The sequence below is a fragment of the Microcaecilia unicolor genome, chromosome 1 (assembly GCF_901765095.1).
Source record: "Microcaecilia unicolor chromosome 1, aMicUni1.1, whole genome shotgun sequence".
Taxonomy (NCBI): Eukaryota; Metazoa; Chordata; class Amphibia; order Gymnophiona; family Siphonopidae; genus Microcaecilia; species Microcaecilia unicolor.
The window spans coordinates 167,198,290-167,217,261 of NC_044031.1; the positions used below are offsets into that span (position 1 = coordinate 167,198,290).

At 47.8% G+C, this 18,972-nt stretch overlaps 1 protein-coding gene across 1 annotated transcript in view; it reads left to right on the forward strand.

Annotated features, from left to right (window-relative positions):
- Nucleotides 1-485: 485 nt before the first annotated feature.
- SNX10 (sorting nexin 10) overlaps nucleotides 486-18,972 on the forward strand; it is a 179,723-nt gene continuing 161,236 nt past the window's right edge. The window contains exon 1 of the mRNA XM_030202272.1: nucleotides 486-575. The gene's annotated coding sequence lies outside the window, so the exon portion shown is untranslated. The remainder of the gene's footprint in view (nucleotides 576-18,972) is intronic.

The window sequence follows — 18,972 nt, forward strand, 5'->3', positions numbered from 1 at the left end:
TCATACAATGTTCACAGGATAATAATAATAATAATAATAAAAAAGAGTTCAATCCCAAGGTCTTCTAGGTAGTAGGCAAGCTTACCACCACACAAAACTGCCGCGCTTACCTATATATATGTGGTCACACGGTGGACGTCACCTCAGCAAAACTGCCGCGCTTACCTATGACTGATGTCAAAGGAAACTCCACACGCGTGCGTAATTAAATACAGGATGGTTCGTAAGGAGCACGGAGGTCTTATTAAACCTCCTTGGGAGCTGCATGTACTTTCAGCACACATTGCAGCTCCTAAGAAGGTTTGACAATCCACGGGAAGTCCCCCGCCCCAACCCAAGGAGGTTTAATATACGTCCCTGCCTCCGCCCATCAGGCTCTCCTGCCAGCAATCGCTAGCTCCACCCCCCTCCAGTTCGAGAGTGCCGGAAAAAAAAAAAAAAAAAAAAAAGCAGGTCTCGTGCTTTGCGGCGCGCGAGGAGGGGCTGCTTAGTGTTGCAGTTCTTACAGGCGCTGGGTGCAATGCAAAGCTGTCTCTAACACTAAGCTTAAGTAGTGTGTGCCTTAAGGGAGGAAGGTGAGTGCGAGCAAAACATGATGGTTTCCTTTTGGTTGGTGCAAGGGGAATAAAAAATGGCTTATTGAACTTCTCTCTTTTTTTGTGTGTGTGTGTTGGGTGGTACACTTTCATGTTCTTTCGCTTTTGTCTCGGTCCAGGCAGAATAATAACTTATTGCTTTGTTTTGGCATAGTTCGTGGTGAGGCTCTAACTCTCTTTCCTGCTGGTGGTCTGAAAGATATTGTAAAAGTAAATACAGTATTTGTGAAATGATCCACTGCCATTGTCTAATGGATGGTTTCTAACCGATGCATTTCTTTAGTAAGTTGTGTGGTGGGGCAAAAGTCAATAGTTATCTTACCTTTTAATTAGGCGTGTTTCGCTCGAGCAGTAGCGCTTCTTGGGAAGACAGCATAAGTACATAAGTAAATTCTGCCTACCATAAATACAAAGATACATACAAGATCATACAGTCACACACCTTATAGTATCTTTCCACATTTGGTACCCGAGCAGATGTGTATTTATTTATTTAGATTTTGCTCACACATTTTTCAGTAGTAGCTCAAGGTGATTTACTTCAGGTACACTGGATATTTCTCTGTCCCTGGAGGGCTCACAATCTAAGTTTGTACCTGAGGCAATAGATGGTTAAGTTACTTGCCCAAGATCACAAGGAGCTGCAGTGAGATTTGAACCGGCCACAGGCCACCTCTGGATTGCAAGACTGGTGCTCTAACCACTAGGCTACTTCTCCACTGCATTTGTGTATGTGTTTACACAAATGAAGGAAGTGAAAATGTGCCTTTTATAAGTGTGCAGTCCAATTTGTTTTTATTTTGCTGTTTGTAAAGATCTAATTGATTTTAAGTAGTCGGATATCAAACTGTACTTGACTATTGTTGTAGGAGGCATGAAGGATGTTATGGGTTGAACAAGCTTATTTGATTCACAAAATTGCATATAGTGTTTAGTGGTGGTTGATTTCTAATCTTGAATTTTCAGTTAGCTAATGAATGTCTATATACTTTATTGAAAATATAGACATTCTACTAATCCAACCATTGTATCTCCATTTCACTTAGGTGTCTTTTTTTTTTTTTTTTTTTTTTACTAAGGCATGGTAGGCGTAGTGTGGGCCTACCATGCAGTAAAATGGCACTACTGTGGGACACGCCAAGGCGTCCAGCAGTAGTGTTCTAAGCACTTGCTACTCCTGCGCTGGAAAATAATACATTTATTTTCTAATGCAGATGTGTTTGGGAGTGGAGAGTAGGTGTGCCTGCTCTAATCGTGTAGTGCATGGACATTCAAAGCATTTGTGACTGTATATAATCACTTCACTTTCCACTGGGGTAACTTTATGTCCTGGTTTCAAAGCCTATAATCATATCACACACACAGAAACCGTTGGATATTTCTCATTAATTTTTATAATTTTTTTCTGCTGTGATCCAACAAACTTTGTGTTTAAATAATATACAAGTGCTCAGTGAAGTGCATATTACTCGGGCGAGTCATCTGGAGATGTAATATGTTTCAATAAACATCATCACACTTGTTCCCTCCCTCACCTCCTATATTAATAAGTTAAATGATAACATTGAAATGGTTTTAAGAGTACTTAGCTGCAGGCAGGCAGGGATAGTGCGGTATGATCTCCTTGTGACCACTTAGTGTTCCATCTTCGCTCCGATATTACGTGAAAAGTGAACAAATAAAACTCCAAGTCCTTGCCGGTATCCTTCACCCGGCTTTTAAAAAGCAATCCATTCGCTCCAAATACTAATATTTTAGTTCAATATTCCACTTTGTTCTCAACACACATGGTGTTTCGCGACCTCGCGCGTCGTCAGGAGAACCAAGGTCCGTCTAGATCTTATTGGCGGTGTACTTGCTTCATTCTTCAGGCGGGACCGCCTCCCATTCAAAAAAAAAAAAATTCAGCACCCCCAATCATTTTGAAAAGTTGTTTCCTATGATATAGTAGTAGTAATAATTGGTAACAGAGTTCTCCTTCCACCTCTGAGTTACCTATTATATCTACCTCTTCATTTATTGCTATATACTCTAATTCTTCTGTCTTATTTTGTAGCCACAGTGGCTGGATGGCTGGAGAAGCCAAAGACAAATATTAGTGGGGCTGAGATCTCATTCCACCATCACCTCACTAATCAGGAGAACTCTCCCTTCTGAAAATGCAGGATATAAACAGGTCACAATACTTTAGTAGAGCTGCTAGAGGCTGTTGCCATCTGTGCAAGACCTCACCCCCATGGTTCTCTGCACCTGATTATCAAGGTTTATTTTTTTAATTATTTGATTATTTCACCATTGGGTTTTGATATGTTTTACCATATTTTGTGCTTCTATGAATAGGCAGTTATTTAAAATTTTCAGTTATTTATTAACTTGTCCCTCCCCCCCCCCCCCCCCCACCTCAGCATCTAGGGTTAATCTGAAATTCACTTCATGAAACAAAAGATATGAGGACGGTCAGAAATAGGCTCATTTTTTACTGGCCACTGGAATAGAAAAGGACTGAAAGCTTTTACAAGTACTGAGCAAAAAATTAAGGTATTTGCAGAATGGACTACCCTAAGGTTAGTAAGGATCTATTTTCTTTCCTGGGAATGTTTGTTACCTAGGTAATGATTCAGAACTCTTAAGATCAGTTAATAAATTAACCAAGCTGTGTTCACTTTAGAGTAGCTATGTTTTACAAACTGGTTTACACAGACAGACCAGATATAAGAGCCATTCAAGTCTGTCCAGTTTTAATTCCTGGTGCAGTGTGATAGGTCTCAGTTGATCTCTGGCTTTTCCTTTAGTGCTTTGTAATTTAAAAAATCTTCTGTGCTTAACCTATGGTCTTTTGAATTATATTACTCTTCTTTGTCACCCAAAATTGCACCATCTCAACATGTGGGTGTTATCCCCTCCTATCAGCAGATGGAGGTAGAGAAAAAGCTAGACTCTTTCAGTGAACTCACCAGTATAGGGTGCTGGTGCTCTGGTTAAGTTCCAGTATTTTTTTCTACGTGTAGCAGATGGTAGGCTGTTCATGCTGGTGCTTCTGGTCCCTGGCCTAAGCTGCCTGCTCTGCTGGCTGAGGCCACCTCGAGGTTGAGCCTAACGGCCGCTCCCAGGTTACCCGGTTTCTGGACCAGGCCTCCCGGTTTCTGGACCAGGCCTGGTCAAATGCAGAGCTTTGCTCCGCTGCCCTCAGTCATGCTTTTCAGCAGTCACTGGGCAACGCAATTGTTTTGGTCCCATGGGTCCCTATCCCCCCTGCCCCTCGTTGCCCTTGCACCCTGAATGTGTGCTGCTCCTCAGACTTCCCCTGCAGCTCCCAGGCTTTGATTGAAAAATTAAATTTAGCTTTAGTCCCTTTATTGGGGAATAAAGCTTTTTGAGCTTTTTGTTTGTTTTCTTTTTCTTCCCAGAGGCTTGTGCTTTAAAAAAACAAAATAATGGACAATGCCTCAGTGGTGGTTTACATAAACAAGGCGGTACCTGGATCCAAGCAGTGAGTTAGAAGCTGCAAGTCTCTGCCACTGGGCAGAGGTGCACCTACAGGCCCTGTCAGCAGTACATATAGTGGGCATGGACTATGTCTAGGCAGACTTCCTCAGTCACTCCCAGTTGGATCCAGGGGAGTGGGAGCTGGGACCAGAGGCTTACCAGCTCATTCAGGACCATTGGGGATACTGGTGCTCAACTTGATGGCCACGAGCTCCAATGCCAAGCCAGAGATTATTCAGCCACTGGAGGGAGATGGCCTCGCAGGGGATAGATTTCCTGTTGCAGCAATGGCTGGTGGAGGAGCTCCTATATGACTTCTCTCCATGGCCTCTGATAGGCCGGCTCTTTCGCAGAGTTGTGTGCCATCGTCATATAGTTTTTCTGGTTGCTCTGGATTGCCCTGCTGGCTGCGGTACATGGACCTAGTTCGCCTGCTAGTGGCGGCTTCTTCTAGGTTTCTGCAGCAGGGACTGGTGGAAATGGAAGATCTGGTCACTGTATCTCAAAAAGGATATAGTAAAATTAGAAAAGGTACAGAGAAGGACGACGAAAATGGTAAAGGAGATGGGACAACTTCCCTATGAGGAAAGGCTAAAGCAGCTAGAGCTCTTCAGTTTGGAGAAAATACAGCTGAGGAGAGATATGTTGGAAGTCTATAAAATAATGAGTGGAGTGGAACAGTTAGATGTGAATCGCTTGTTTAATCTTTCCAAAAATACTAGGACTAGGGGGCATGCAGTGAAGCTACCACATTTCAAAAAAGTTATAGTGGAATTAGAAAAGGTACAGAGAAGGGTGACGGAAATCATAAAGGGGATGGGATGACTTCCCTATGATGAAAGGCTAAAGCGGCTAGGGCTGTTCAGCTTGGAGAAAAGACGGCTGAGGGGAGATATGATAGAGGTCTATAAAATGAGTGGAGTGGAACAGTTAGATGTGAATCGCTTGTTTACTCTTTCCAAAAATACTAGGATTAGGAGGCATGCAATGAAGCTACAAAGTAGTACATTTAAAACAAATCGGAGAAAATATTTCTTCCATATCGTCATGCTGATCAATCCATAGACTGGTGGGTTGTGTCCATCTACCAGCAGGTGGAGATAGAGAGCAAACTTTTGCCTCCCTATATGTGGTCATGTGCTGCCGGAAACTCCTCAGTATGTTCTCTATCTCAGCAGGTGGTGGTCACACACAGCAGCAGCTCTGGCTAGGCCTCCAAGCCTAATTTTTAGGTTTTGTTGAGTGCCTGGGGTTGAGGGCTGTTCTTGAGCAAGTGCAAACCTGGTGGCGCCAGGTCCCTCCTTTTCTCCCCCCTCCCACTGGCTCCGTTAAAAAAAAAAAATAAAAAATTTTTGAACGTCCTTAAAGGCGTTTATTTCGACGTTTATTTAAACGCTTATTGCAGCTACTCACTGGGACACCAGGTCGTTACAGCTCGGAGCGGAAAGCAGGTAATTTTTACCTTTTTATAGCGGGCAGGGGGTTCCCCGATTGATCTCCACGTGGCCTATGGCGTCGGAGGGCGAGGGCGCAAAGAGTCGCTCCCCGGATCGCTTGGGCGCTTCTAGAGGGGATGCGGGGGTCTTAAAGTCTGATTCGCTCTTGTTGGGTGACAGTTTCGTGACCGATGAGTGTCCCGGTCCTTCCTCCGGTGTGGCGGTTTTTCCCGCCATAAACGCCCATCCCCCGCTGCTCGCCTCCGCCATCTTGGCCGGCCACGCGGCTCGGACGGCTTATTCTTGGGCCGCCCTTGAGGTAGGAGACATTAATGCCATGAACGCCCTTAATTTGCGCGACGGCACAAAAGCGGCTAAAGTTAAGCGCCGTTCTTCCCGCGCGGCTCCTTCGCGGAGTGTCGTGCCGGACGCCATCTTGGATGCGCAGCATGTCTCTCCCCCGCTCTTGCGAGCGCCGGTTGAGGGTGCGTCTAGGGCGGTAGCCCAGGCTGCGGAAGTGCACAGTCTGGGGGGGTTTCTCCCCCGAGTTTGTTTTGCTGCTGCATCAGGCCTTCCTTATGCAAAACGCTGCCCCTGCTCCCTCGTCTGGTAAAGAGGTTGAGGCCCCCGGAGGTAAACGCCCTCGGGTTGATTCCCAGGCCTTGGAGGACTTTGTCTCCTCCGATGTAGATGAGGGCAGCGTATCTGAGTTCTCCCAACGGTCCTTTGCGGATTCCTTGGAGGAGACGGATCCCCGCTCGGATGGAGCGGATGACCCCTCTGCAGCGCGGCTCTTTAGCTCAGAGGATTTGCCCAACCTGTTAGTGCAGGCCATGGGCATTTTGAAGATTTCCTCTCCGGAGGACGTCTCTCCCTCAGCCCCTGTTGGCTCTGCCATTATGCTGGGGACGAAGCGCCCGCCTAGAACCTTCCACGTGCATGATGCCATGCACACCTTAATTTCGGCTCAATGGGATGTCCCGGAAGCGAGCCTTAAAGTGGCTAGGGCTATGTCCCGCCTCTATCCTTTGCCTGAAAGTGAACGTGAGGCCTATCTGTGGCCTACCGTGGATTCTTTAATCACTGCGGTGACTAAGAAAACGGCGTTGCCGGTGGAAGGTGGCACGGCCCTAAAGGACGCCCAAGACAGAAGATTGGAGGCAGCCTTAAGGTCGTCCTTTGAGGCGGCTGCTTTAAGTTTGCAGGCCTCAGTTTGCGGCTCCTATGTGGCCAGGGCGTGCCTGACTATGGTGCAGCGGGCTTCCCCCTCGGATCATTCCTTGAGGGCTGATTGGCCGGCCCTGGAATCGGGCTTAGCCTATTTGGCAGACTTGCTGTATGATGTCTTGAGGGCCTCAGCTAAAGGCATGGCTCAGACAATCTCTGCGCGGCGGTGGCTTTGGCTGAAGCATTGGTCTGCTGACCACGCCTCTAAATCCCGCCTGGCTAGATTGCCTTTTAAAGGCAAACTGCTCTTTGGGGTCGAGCTGGACAAAATCGTGACCGATCTCGGCACGTCTAAGGGCAAGAAGTTACCAGAGGTCAGGGCTCGGGCTAGTACTCGCTCCGGTACCTCCAGAGGACGGTTTCAGGAAGCCCGTCGGTACCGCCCGGGCAGGTCGGGCTCCTCTGCCCCCTCTTCCTTCAAGAGGAACTTCTCCCCCAAGCAGCATTCCTTTCGCAGAGACCGCTGTCCCGGAGGTGCTCCCTCCGGTCCTCCCCCAGGGTCTCGTACCCAATGACGGGGCCTTGGTCCACGCCCCAGTGCAGATTGGAGGACGGCTGTCCTCGTTTCTGGGCGAGTGGACCACAATAACTTCAGACGCTTGGGTGCTGGAAGTCATCAGAGACGGCTACAAGCTAGAGTTCTGCCGACCCTTAAGAGACGGGTTTGTACTCTCTCCCTGCAAGTCTCCGGTCAAAGCTGTGGCAGTGCAGCAGACCTTGGACAATCTGATCCGCCTGGGTGCGGTCGTTCTGGTGCCAGAAAATCAGCTTGGCAAGGGGCGTTACTCCATTTACTTTGTGGTACCAAAGAAAGGAGGTTCTGTACGGCCTATCCTCGACCTCAAAGGGGTCAATCGGGCCTTGAAAGTTCGGCACTTTCGCATGGAGACTCTCCGCTCTGTTATAGCGGCAGTGAAGGCAGGGGAGTACCTGGCCTCCTTGGACATCAAGGAAGCGTACTTGCATATCCCCATCTGGCCTCCTCATCAACGCTTTCTGCGTTTTGCAGTCCTGGGCCGACACTTCCAGTTCAGAACCCTCCCGTTCGGGTTGGCTACTGCTCCGTGGACCTTCTCCAAAGTAATGGTGGTCATCGCGGCCTTCCTGAGGAAGGAAGGACTACAAGTCCATCCTTATCTGGACGACTGGTTGATCCGAGCCCCCTCTTATGCAGAGTGCGGCAAAGCTGTGAACCAGGTGGTTGCTCTTTTGAGCTCCCTGGGGTGGATCATCAACTGGGAGAAAAGCCAGCTGCGCCCAACTCAGTCCCTGGAGTATCTGGGAGTTCGATTCAACACCCAAGTGGGCAGAGTGTTCCTGCCAGACAATCGGATTGTCAAGCTTCAGGCTCAGGTGGACCAGTTCCTACTAGCTTCTCCTCTTCGGGCTTGGGACTATGTGCAGCTGTTGGGCTCTATGACGGCCACGATGGAAGTAGTGCCCTGGGCCAGGGCTCATATGAGACCACTACAACACTCTCTGCTGCAGCGCTGGACTCCGATGTTGGAGGATTATGCTGTGCTCCTTCCCTTGGACCCAGCAGTGCGCAAGGCGCTGAGCTGGTGGACGCAGACAGACAAGTTGTCTGCAGGAATGCCTCTGGTGACCCCGGAGTGGATTGTCGTCACGACGGACGCCTCTTTGTCGGGCTGGGGAGCCCACTGCTTGGGAAGGACAGCGCAGGGGCTCTGGTCTCCTGCAGAGGCAAAGTGGTCTATCAACCTCCTGGAACTCAGAGCCATTCGGTTGGCGCTTTTGGAGTTCATCCCGGTACTGGCGTTGAAGCCAGTACGGGTCCTGTCGGACAATGCCACGGCTGTGGCCTATGTCAACCGCCAGGGAGGTACCAAGAGCGCCCCTCTAGCCAAGGAGGCCATGAATCTATGCCAGTGGGCGGAAGCGAACCTGGAACAGCTGTCAGCGGCCCACATTGCCGGAGTCATGAATGTCAAGGCGGACTTTCTCAGTCGCCATACCTTGGAGCCCGGAGAGTGGCAGCTATCTGTTCAGGCATTCTTGGACATCACGAAGCGCTGGGGCCAGCCGAGCCTAGATCTGATGGCGTCATCGGCCAATTGCCAAGTGCCGCGCTTTTTCAGCAGAGGACGGGACCCTCGATCCCTGGGAGTAGATGCTCTTCTCCAACAGTGGCCGACACAAGAGCTTCTCTTTGTGTCCCGCCCTGGCCCATGTTGGGCAGGGTGCTAGACCGGGTGGCAAAGCATCCAGGCCGGATAATCCTAGTGGGTCCGGATTGGCCCAGACGTCTCTGGTATGCGGACTTGATCAGGCTCTCAGTCGACGATCCTCTGCGGCTGCCAGTGGAGCAGGGCCTGTTACATCAGGGTCCCGTGGTGATGGAGGATCCCTCCCCCTTTGGTCTTACGGCCTGGCTATTGAGCGGCAGCGTCTGAGAAAGAAGGGCTTCTCAGACAAGGTCATCGCCACTATGCTGAGAGCGAGGAAGCGCTGTACTTCTACGGCTTACGCCAGGGTTTGGCGTACCTTTGCAGCGTGGTGTGAAGCGGGCTCACTTTCTCCCTTCACTGCTCCAATTTCTTCAGTGTTGGCGTTCCTGCAAGAAGGTCTGGAGAAAGGCCTGTCGCTCAGTTCCCTTAAAGTCCAGGTAGCGGCTCTGGCTTGCTTCAGGGGCCGCCTGAAGGGTGCTTCCTTGGCTTCGCAGCCAGATGTGGTGCGCTTTCTCAAGGGAGTTAATCACCTGCGCCCTCCTCTGCACTCAGTGGTGCCTGCGTGGAATCTCAACCTGGTACTAAGAGCCTTGCAGAAGCCGCCTTTTGAACCCTTGTCGAGGGCATCTCTGAAAGACCTGACGTTGAAAGCAGTCTTTTTGGTGGCTATCACTTCAGCCAGAAGAGTTTCCGAGCTCCAGGCACTCTCATGTCGAGAGCCTTTTCTGCAGTTCACTGAGGCAGGAGTGTCTATTCGCACAGTACCTTCCTTCCTGCCCAAGATTGTTTCTCGCTTCCATGTGAATCAGCAGCTCTGTCTCCCTTCCTTTCGTAGGGAGGACTACCCAGAGGAATTCTCTGCTCTCAAATATCTGGATGTGAGACGAGTTATCATCAGATACTTGGAAGTGACCAATGATTTCCGGAAATCGGATCATCTGTTTGTCCTGTTTGCAGGTCCTCGTAAGGGTCTGCAGGCTGCTAAGCCTACAGTGGCAAGATGGGTCAAGGAAGCCATTGCAGCGGCTTATGTGGCCGCGGGGAAGGTGCCGCCTATCCAGCTGAAGGCTCACTCCACTAGAGCTCAGGCGGCCTCGATGGCAGAGGCCGGGTCCGTCTCCTTGGCAGAGATATGCAAGGCGGCAACTTGGGCATTGGCCCATACATTCTCCAAGCATTACCGCTTGACTGTGGCTGCTCGGGCGGAGGCCCGGTTTGGAGCTTCAGTGTTGAGGTCAGGGATTTCAATGTCCCGCCCTGGGTGAGTACTGCTTCGGTACATCCCACCAGTCTATGGATTGATCAGCATGATGATATGGAAGGTAAAATTATGTATCATACCTGATAATTTTCTTTCCATTAATCATAGCTGATCAATCCATAGCCCCTCCCAGATATCTGTACTGTTTATATTCTGGTTGAATTTTAGGTTCAAGTTTAGTCTTCAGTTACTTCAGGAGGACTTCGTGTTCAAGTTTTTTTTCCACTTGGATTCTTCAAGAGTTGAGACGAGTTTGTGTTACAGTGAGCTGCTGCATTCCTCTCCCCTCCGTTTTACGGGGCTGGATTGAGACTTAAATTCTGCCGGCACTCCCTCCCGCTTCGTGCGGCTGTAGGGCAGCTTTGTACCCCTCCCGCTTCGGCGGTGTTAGGGTCAGTCAGTTCCTCCCGCGGTTGCGGTTGCAGGATAAGCCAGATCCCCCCGCATCGGCGGGGTGGTGTCCCTCCCCCGCTCCGCGGGGATGAGCTGGACGGATTCCCCTCCCCCGTTTCGGCGGTGGTGAGCTGGGCAGAGTGTCCCTTTGTGGGTGTAATTCTCTAAGTGCTGAGTCCTGCGGCTGGAGCTTTGATATCGACATACTGAGGAGTTTCCGGCAGCACATGACCACATATAGGGAGGCAAAAGTTTGCTCTCTATCTCCACCTGCTGGTAGATGAACACAACCCACCAGTCTATGGATTGATCAGCTATGATTAATGGAAAGAAAATTATCAGGTATGATACATAATTTTACCTTCAGTCAACGTGTAATTAAACTGTGGAATTCGTTGCCAGAGAATGTGGTAAAAGCAGTTAGCTTAGCGGGATTTAAAAAAGGTTTGGACAGCATCCTAAAAGAAAAGTCCATAAACCATTATTAAGATGGACTTGGGGAAAATCCACTGCTTATTTCTAGGATAAGCAGCATAAAATGTATTGCACTGTTTTGGGATCGTGCCAGGTACTTGTAACCTGGATTGTCTACTATTGAAAACAGGATGCTGGGCTTGATTGACCTTTGGTCTATTCCATATGGCAACACTTATGTGCTTATCCCTTCTGGCATGGGCGTAGTTTCGGGGGGGGGGGGGGGCAGACGAGCTGCTCCTACCCAAACTTCCTTGGACTAACTCACCACTATCTTCTCTTCTCCCGGCTGCTGCTATGGCAGCCTGGAGGAGCCGCAAACTTCCATGCTCTTCTCTTTCCTTCCATGCCGCTCGCTCACTCTCTCCCCCCCTCCCTGGCAAAACATAATGCAAACGTGTGTGAGGCCGTACTCCTGCAAAACAAAAACATATCAGTGTTGTAGAGCACAATTTTCTCTTTCAGATGATACTGCTACTACTACTACTACTACTACTATACTACTTAACATTTCTAAAGCGCTACTAGGGTTATGCAGCGCTGTCCAGTTTAACAAAGAAGGATAATCCCTGCTCAAAGGAGCTTACAATCTAAAGGATGAAATGTAAAGTTGGGGCAGTCTAGATATCCTGAATGGAGGTATAATGGGTATGTGCTGAAGGCGACATTGAAGAGGTGGGCTTTGAGTAAGGATTTGAAGATGGGCAGCGAGGGGGCTTGGCGTATGGGCTCTGGGAGTTTATTCCACGCATAGGGTGAGGCGAGGCAGAAAGGGCGGAGTCTGGAGTTGGCGGTGGTGGAGAAGGGTACTGAGAGGAGGGATTTGTCCTGTGAGCGGAGGTTACGAGTATGCTCAGAGAGGAAAGGGCGAATTTTGCTGATGTTATAGAGAAAGAAGCGACAGGTCTTGGCTATCTGCTGGATATGCACAGAGGAGAGGGAGGAGTCGAAGATGACTCCGAGGTTGCGGGCAGATGAGACGGGGAGGATGAGGGTGTTATCAACAGAGATAGAGAGAGGAGGGAGAGGAGAAGTGGGTTTGGGTGGAAAGACAATAAGCTCGGTCTTAGCCATGTTCAGTTTCAGGTGGTGGTTGGACATCCAGGCAGCAGTCAGATAGGCAGGCCGATACTTTGGCCTGGGTTTCCGCAGTGATGTCCGGTGTGGAGAGGTAAAGCTGGGTGTCGTCAGCATAAAGATGATATTGGAAACCATGGGATGAGATCAGCGAACCCAGGGAAGAGGTGTAGATTGAAAAAAGAAGGGGTCCAAGGACAGATCCCTGAGGAACTCCAACAGAGAGCGGGATGGGGGTGGAGGAAGATCCTTGAGAATGTACACTGAAGGTGCGGTGGGAGAGATAAGAGGAGAACCAGGAGAGGACAGAGCCCTGGAATCCAAATGAGGACAGTGTGGCAAGAAGTAAGTTGTGATTGACAGTGTCAAAAGCGGCAGATAGGTCGAGGAGGATGAGGATGGAGTAATGACCTTTGGATTTGGCAAGGAACAGGTCATTACAGACTTTAGATAGTGCCGTTTCTGTCGTCTAGAGAGCGAAAGCCGGATTGAAGCGGATCAAGGATGGCATGAGAGGAGAAAAAATCAAGGCAACAGCTGTGAACGGCGCGTTCAAGTATCTTGGAGAGGAAGGGTAGGAGAGAGATGGGGCGGTAGTTGGAAGGACAGATATGGTCTAGTGATGGTTTTTTGAGAAGTGGTGTGACTACAGCATGCTTGAAGGTGTCAGGGACAGTTGCAGTGGAGAGAGAGAGAGGTTGAGGATATGACAGATGGGGGGGGGGGGTGACAGTAGAAGAGATGGTGTTTAGTAAGTTGGTGGGGATGGGATCAGAGGAACAGGTGGTGCATTTCGAGGAGGAAAGAAGGTGGGCGGTTTCCTCCTCGGTGATATCAGGAAAAGAGGAGAAGGAGGCCTGGGTTGGTTGGTTGAGGGAGTGGGTTAAAGGGTGAAGAGGAGGAGGTGGCTTGGTTGTGAATTCAAGGTTGATCTTCTGCACCTTGTCACGGAAGTAGTCAGCTAGTGATTGAGGAGAGAGGGAGGGGGGGATGGGAGCAGAGGGCACTTTGAGGAGGGAGTTAAGGGTGGCGAAGAGACGACGAGGGTTGGAGCCGAGAGAATTAGTCAATTGGGTGTAATAGTCCTGTTTGGCAAGGAATAGGGAGGACTGGAAGGAGGATAGCATGAATTTGTAATGAATGAAGTCGGTATGGGTGCGAGATTTCCTCCAGAGGCGTTCGGCAGATCGGGTGCAGGAGCGAAGGTATCGGGTGCAAGTGGTCAGCCAGGGTTGGGGATTAGTACGCCTTGTGGGACGGGAGATGGATGGTGCAAGTGTGTCCAGAGCAGTGGAGAGAGTGGCATTGTAAGCAGAGACAGCCTTGTCGACAGACTCCGAGGACATGATGGAAGGGAGGAGATTAGAGATACAAGAGGATAAGGTGGGAGGGTCGACAGCCTGGAGATTCCTGAAAGTAGTGGTTAGTTGGGCGGGACTGAGGGGGAGGGTGATGAAGTGTGAAGGTGATCAGGTGATGATCTGAGAGATGAAGAGCAGAGGTGCAGAAATTGGAGGGTGAGCAGGTAGAGGAGAGGACGAGGTCAAGACAATGGCCAGTTTTGTGAGTAGGGGTGGTGGAGCTCAGCTGGAGGTTGAAGGAGGATGTCAGAGTGAGGAACTGAGAAGCGTAGGAGTCTGTTTATAAGCTGATTCAGGCAGACTCTTTTTAAATAATTGGCTTTGAACTTTGGTACATTTTACTATTTGCGCTGACAGTGCCAACTTTGAAGAGATCCTGCAGGGCGGTTATAGATGCTGGTTATTTGCAAATCTGGCCGTATTATGTCCAGCACAAGCATAATGCTGCTTCAAAATTTCAAGTCCGTACCTTTGTTGCATGGAAGTTGTTGCGGTCTGAATATTGGTCCAAATATGTTCCGATGAGTTGCGACCAATTTTGATGCACACTTTGAATCAACTTGTTTGACTGGATTTTGCATCCATAATGTTAAAATATATTTCATCGGAATTAGCATCAAAAACTGTACAGGATTTGAATTTTTCAGCCATTCTTATAAATGTTTGGATTTTATTAGACCCCAAAAATGGCATTTTGGTAAGTGTTGCGCACTCATGGACTGACAACCTTTCAGAAAAGGGGGTCTAGATCTGCAACTATTGCAGTTAGAGAACTCAAATTTTGGGAAACTTCGTTTAACACCTGACTCACGCAACAGATAAAATTTGAACAAAATTGGAGACATGATGGTGGGAAGGTTTAGACCACTTGTCATGGAATGACCCTTACCTCACTAGTTACTCCCATCTCTAGGTCATTTATAAATATGTTAAAAAGCAGCGGTCCCAGCACAGACCCCTGGGGAACCCCACTAACTACCCTTCTCCATGGAGAATATAGACCATTTAACCCTACTCTCTGTTTTCTATCTTTTAACCAGTTTTTAATCCACAATAGAACACTACCTCCTATCCCATGACTCTCCAATTTCCTCTGGAGTCTTTCATGAGGTACTTTGTCAAACGCCTTCTGGAAATCCAGATACACAATATCACCCAGCTCCCCTTTATCCACATGTTTGTTCACCCCTTCAAAGAAATGTAGTAGATTGGTGAGGCAAGATTTCCCTTCACTAAATCCATGTTGACTTTGTGTCATTAATCCATACTTTTGAATATGCTCTGTAATTTTGTTCTTAATAATAGTCTCTACCATTTTGCCCAGCACCGACGTCAGACTCACCGGTCTATAATTTCCCAGATCTCCTCTGGAACCTTTTTAAAAATCAGCATTACATTGGCCACCCTCCAATCTTCTGGTACCACGCTCGATTGTTAAGGATAAATTACATATTACTAACAATAGCTCCGCAAGCTCATTTTTCAGTTCTTTCAGTACTCTGGGATGAATACCATCCGGTCCAGGAGATTTGCTACTGTAATGGAAGATGTAAAGGATTGCTTTTCAACCCTTCTTTGATCGATAATGAACGCTGAAATCTTTTGTCTTTGACCGAAAGTAACTTTCCTTGTAAATACAAAAAGAAGTTGGAATGTGGAAGATAAGGCGCATCTCTGACCAATTCAGTTTGTGCAGGAGGGAAACAGGATATGCTCGGAGTTTAGGAGATGAGCCACCTGGCCCAGTGGTTTGTTTACTTGGGCCGGAAGCATATGACTGCATTCTCATGTACATTCTTGTAATTTTCCTTAGCTCTGAACATGAGTTCTAAGCCTTATAAAAAGGGGAGGTTCTTTCAGTGAAATTGGGAGCTCATCTGTGCAGAGGACTTGTTCCTGTTCTAAAAAGCTCCTGGCTTTCACTATAACGCCCCCCACCCAGCTGATGAGAGCCTGGATGATGTAAGGACCAGTGATGATTGTATGTATAATATGTATATGTATAGTGTATTATTGCTTCTTTTCCTGGTCTAAGAACTCTTAGCATTGCTTAGATGTAGAGACCAGTGATGTAATGATTGTTTATATAGCTAATCATTGTGTATATATAGCTTAATCATTATATATATACATCTTAATCATTGTAGATTTTAGCACCTCTAATAAAGGTTTCATTTATCAAATACGAATCCAAAAGAATCCACGGTAATTGAGTAGTCTGTGTCAGTGAGACAGGCTGTAAATCCATAGCAGTACAGCTACTCTTCAGTTTGTAGAACTGCCCCATTACATCCTCCAGGTTTACAGAGAATTCATTACGTTTCTCCGACTCGTCAGCTTCGAATACCATTTCTGGCACCGGTGTCCCACCCAAATCTTCCTCGGTGAAGACCGAAGGAAGAATTCATTTAATCTCTCCGCTACGGCTTTGTCTTCCCTGATCGCCCCTTTTACTCCTTGGTCATTTAGTGGTCCAACCGATTCTTTTGCTGGCTTCCTGCTTTCAACATACTTAAAAAAAAATGTTTACTATGTGTTTTTGCCCCCAATGCAATCTTTTTTCGAGGTTCCTCTTAGCCTTCCTTATCAGCGCTTTGCATGTGACTTGACATTCCTTATGCTGTTTCTTATTATTTTCAATCTTTTCCTTCCATTTTCTGAAGGATTTTCTTTTAGCTCTAATAGCTTCCTTCACCTCACTTTTTAACCACGCTGGCTGTCATTTGGTCTTCCGTCCTCCTTTTTTAATATGCGGAATATATTTGGCCTGGGCTTCCAGGATGGTGTTTTTGAACAGCATCCACGCCTGATGTAAATTTTATCCCATATAACGATTGCTCCGGTCTTCTTTCTAAAATGCCAATTCATATGTTTATTATAGGGCAGGAAGAAATAGCCAGGGATATAGCTCCTGAAGAAGCATTCGAGAAGCAGAAGCTTGCTGTTGAGCGTTCCCAACGGTTCAAGCAACCGCCCAGATAAGTGTATATGTGATTTAAAAACAGTTGAACCTTTGGAAATAAAAGTTACCTAGGAGGTTTTCTGACTAGTGAGGATTCTGCACCTAGTCCTGATAACAGACAAAATGGTCTATAAAGAACAGGAAGCAGTCTGCGAGGCACGAATGGAATAATATCGTGATTGCATAGAATCTGAAGTCTTTTCTCCGACAAATAAGAAGAGAGAGTTACTTGTTCATAAGGTCTAATTGATAGTGATTTCATAAGCAAGTACCGTATGTATCCCATATACTTCTGCAAGAGTGCTGGACCTGTTAACTATTCTGGGACTACAAGAGATCGTTTTCTTGTACTAGAAGACTGACTTTTGATGACTTCAGGCTGGAACTTTGAAACGAGCCACCCAGGGAACTAAGATAGGAAAGCAACTACTTTTTGTTCAGGAAGAAAATAGTCTCACAGGAGACAAAATAAAGGCTTCTAGAAAGGCTGTCCCTTTTTGAGCTACTGTGGTAATGATGGGTTTGATGGAAGCCAAATCTTTAGAATTGGTCCTGATCTTAAGGTGGGTAGTTTGGGGTTAGGAGTATATTACATTTGGTTTTGGGGGGGGGGGGGGGCATTATCACAGAAAGAGTGGGGTTAGGATTTGATAAATTGTTTAGTTTCTGATTGTATTGAAGTATGTAATTTGCTTCCTATATTAAGATGTGTGGTCAAACCACTATGAATAGATTTATTGATGAACAGTCTAGGTTTGATGACATTGCTAGAGTCGTCAGGGGATGAGGAAGTCAAAAAGACTACCCTGCTGGTGATCTTTGTCCTTGATCAGGATCTCCATAATCATGAAGCACTATGTATGGGAGGGAAGATATGAATGTTGCCCCAACATATGCAGAATGACCCAAGACCAGTGGAAGCAGATCCTAAACTTATGCCAGTAGGTGCTCTCTTTAGGAGCTCAGTTTCTCTGATATTTGTAGTTAAATGGGGGAAATACTTATTTTGTACTTCTCTGAACCCTCCCAACTCTTTTTTTTTTTTTTTCCCTTGGATAAGAAGTGGGCAACTGATGGGGTTTCAGGCCAGTGAGGTATAATACAGTAGAGGCAGTTGATCTCTGAGATATTAGGTGGTTCTGTCAATTTTTTTTCATTAATTCACTCTTCCATGGTAGGTTCTTGGGTCCTCCCTTTTGTGGATTAGCGAGAAGGCTGTGTTTTCTTCCCCCCACAATCATATACAAATTTTCTAGATATGTATTTTTGGAAATCCAAGTTTTAAAAATACAAATTTGACGTATACGTAATATTTCCCACTTCTATCATTTAACATGCTTATGGACCTCTTTGTAACCCAACTAAAAATAGGCATACTTTCCTTGTCATCAAGCAGATGCAGCCATTACAGATGGGTTGTGTCCATCAACCAGCAGAGGGAGATAGAGAGCACACTTTTTTCAGTGCCTCATACCAGCTTGCTCCACTGCCTCTCTTCGGTATTCTCTATCTCCCCTAGCAGAGTGGCTGCAGCTTCTTCGAGCTCCATCTAAAATCTGCCTGGAGGTTGCTCCTGTGCTTTTGCCAGTTGTTAGCAGGGGTGTTGAAGGCTATAGCAGCTTCACTTTAATGGCACATAGGTTCACCCTTTCCCTGTCTTACCCATACCTCCGTGGACGTGGATGCTTAGCTTTCCCTGTCCTTCCCCACCAACAGTGGATGCAGGCACATAGGTTCGCCCTTTCCCTGCCTTTCCCACTCACCTGAGCCTCCAGAGTTCTATTTACCTCTGCTTTCCTCACAGCGTTAAAAAAAAAAAAAAAAAGTTGTGTCGTGCTTTGGCGCTTAGACGCTGGAACTGAGGTTTTTCCTTGCCTTTTTCTGTGGGACCGGAGCTGTGATACTCGGTCCAGTGAGGTGAGAGTGTTTTCTGACTCCTCTGGGGTGGGCCCGCGATCGGGGCGATTTTGGCGCGAACCGCCATTTTGAATTTTACCACCGTTTTCGGCGATGGCTGCGGAGACAGTAAAGCGCTTTTCCAAGTGTGGCAAGCGCAGATCAGCAGCGGGGCTCTGTAAATCGTGCTGTACAGACATTAGAGCCGGCCCAAGCATGGCGAGCGACGATTCTTCGCGCTCTGAGCTGGCAGCGGGCGCCATTTTGAATTTACCACATGGCGCGACCTCCGCTGAGACGGAGAGTCCTGAGCCCGGGGGGAGGCCTCGGAGTGAGGCTGATATGGGAACTACTAGCCCCGGCAGAGATCCTGGTGCCCAGGGTGAGTTTTTCTCCCCTGATTTTGTCTTATTAATGCATAAAGCATACATGCTTAAAAGAGCTCTCCCACAAAGCCCGGCACGGGCCTCTTCTAATGCCCCCCTGGTGGATTCTAGCCTGGGTATGCCCTCTGAGGCGTTATTCCCTGATAATTGGCAGAATATGAAGCGCGGAAGGGCTCATTCCCCTTCAGAGAGTGCTGCACCTCCTTCCCCCCCCCTCCTCGTGGTCGG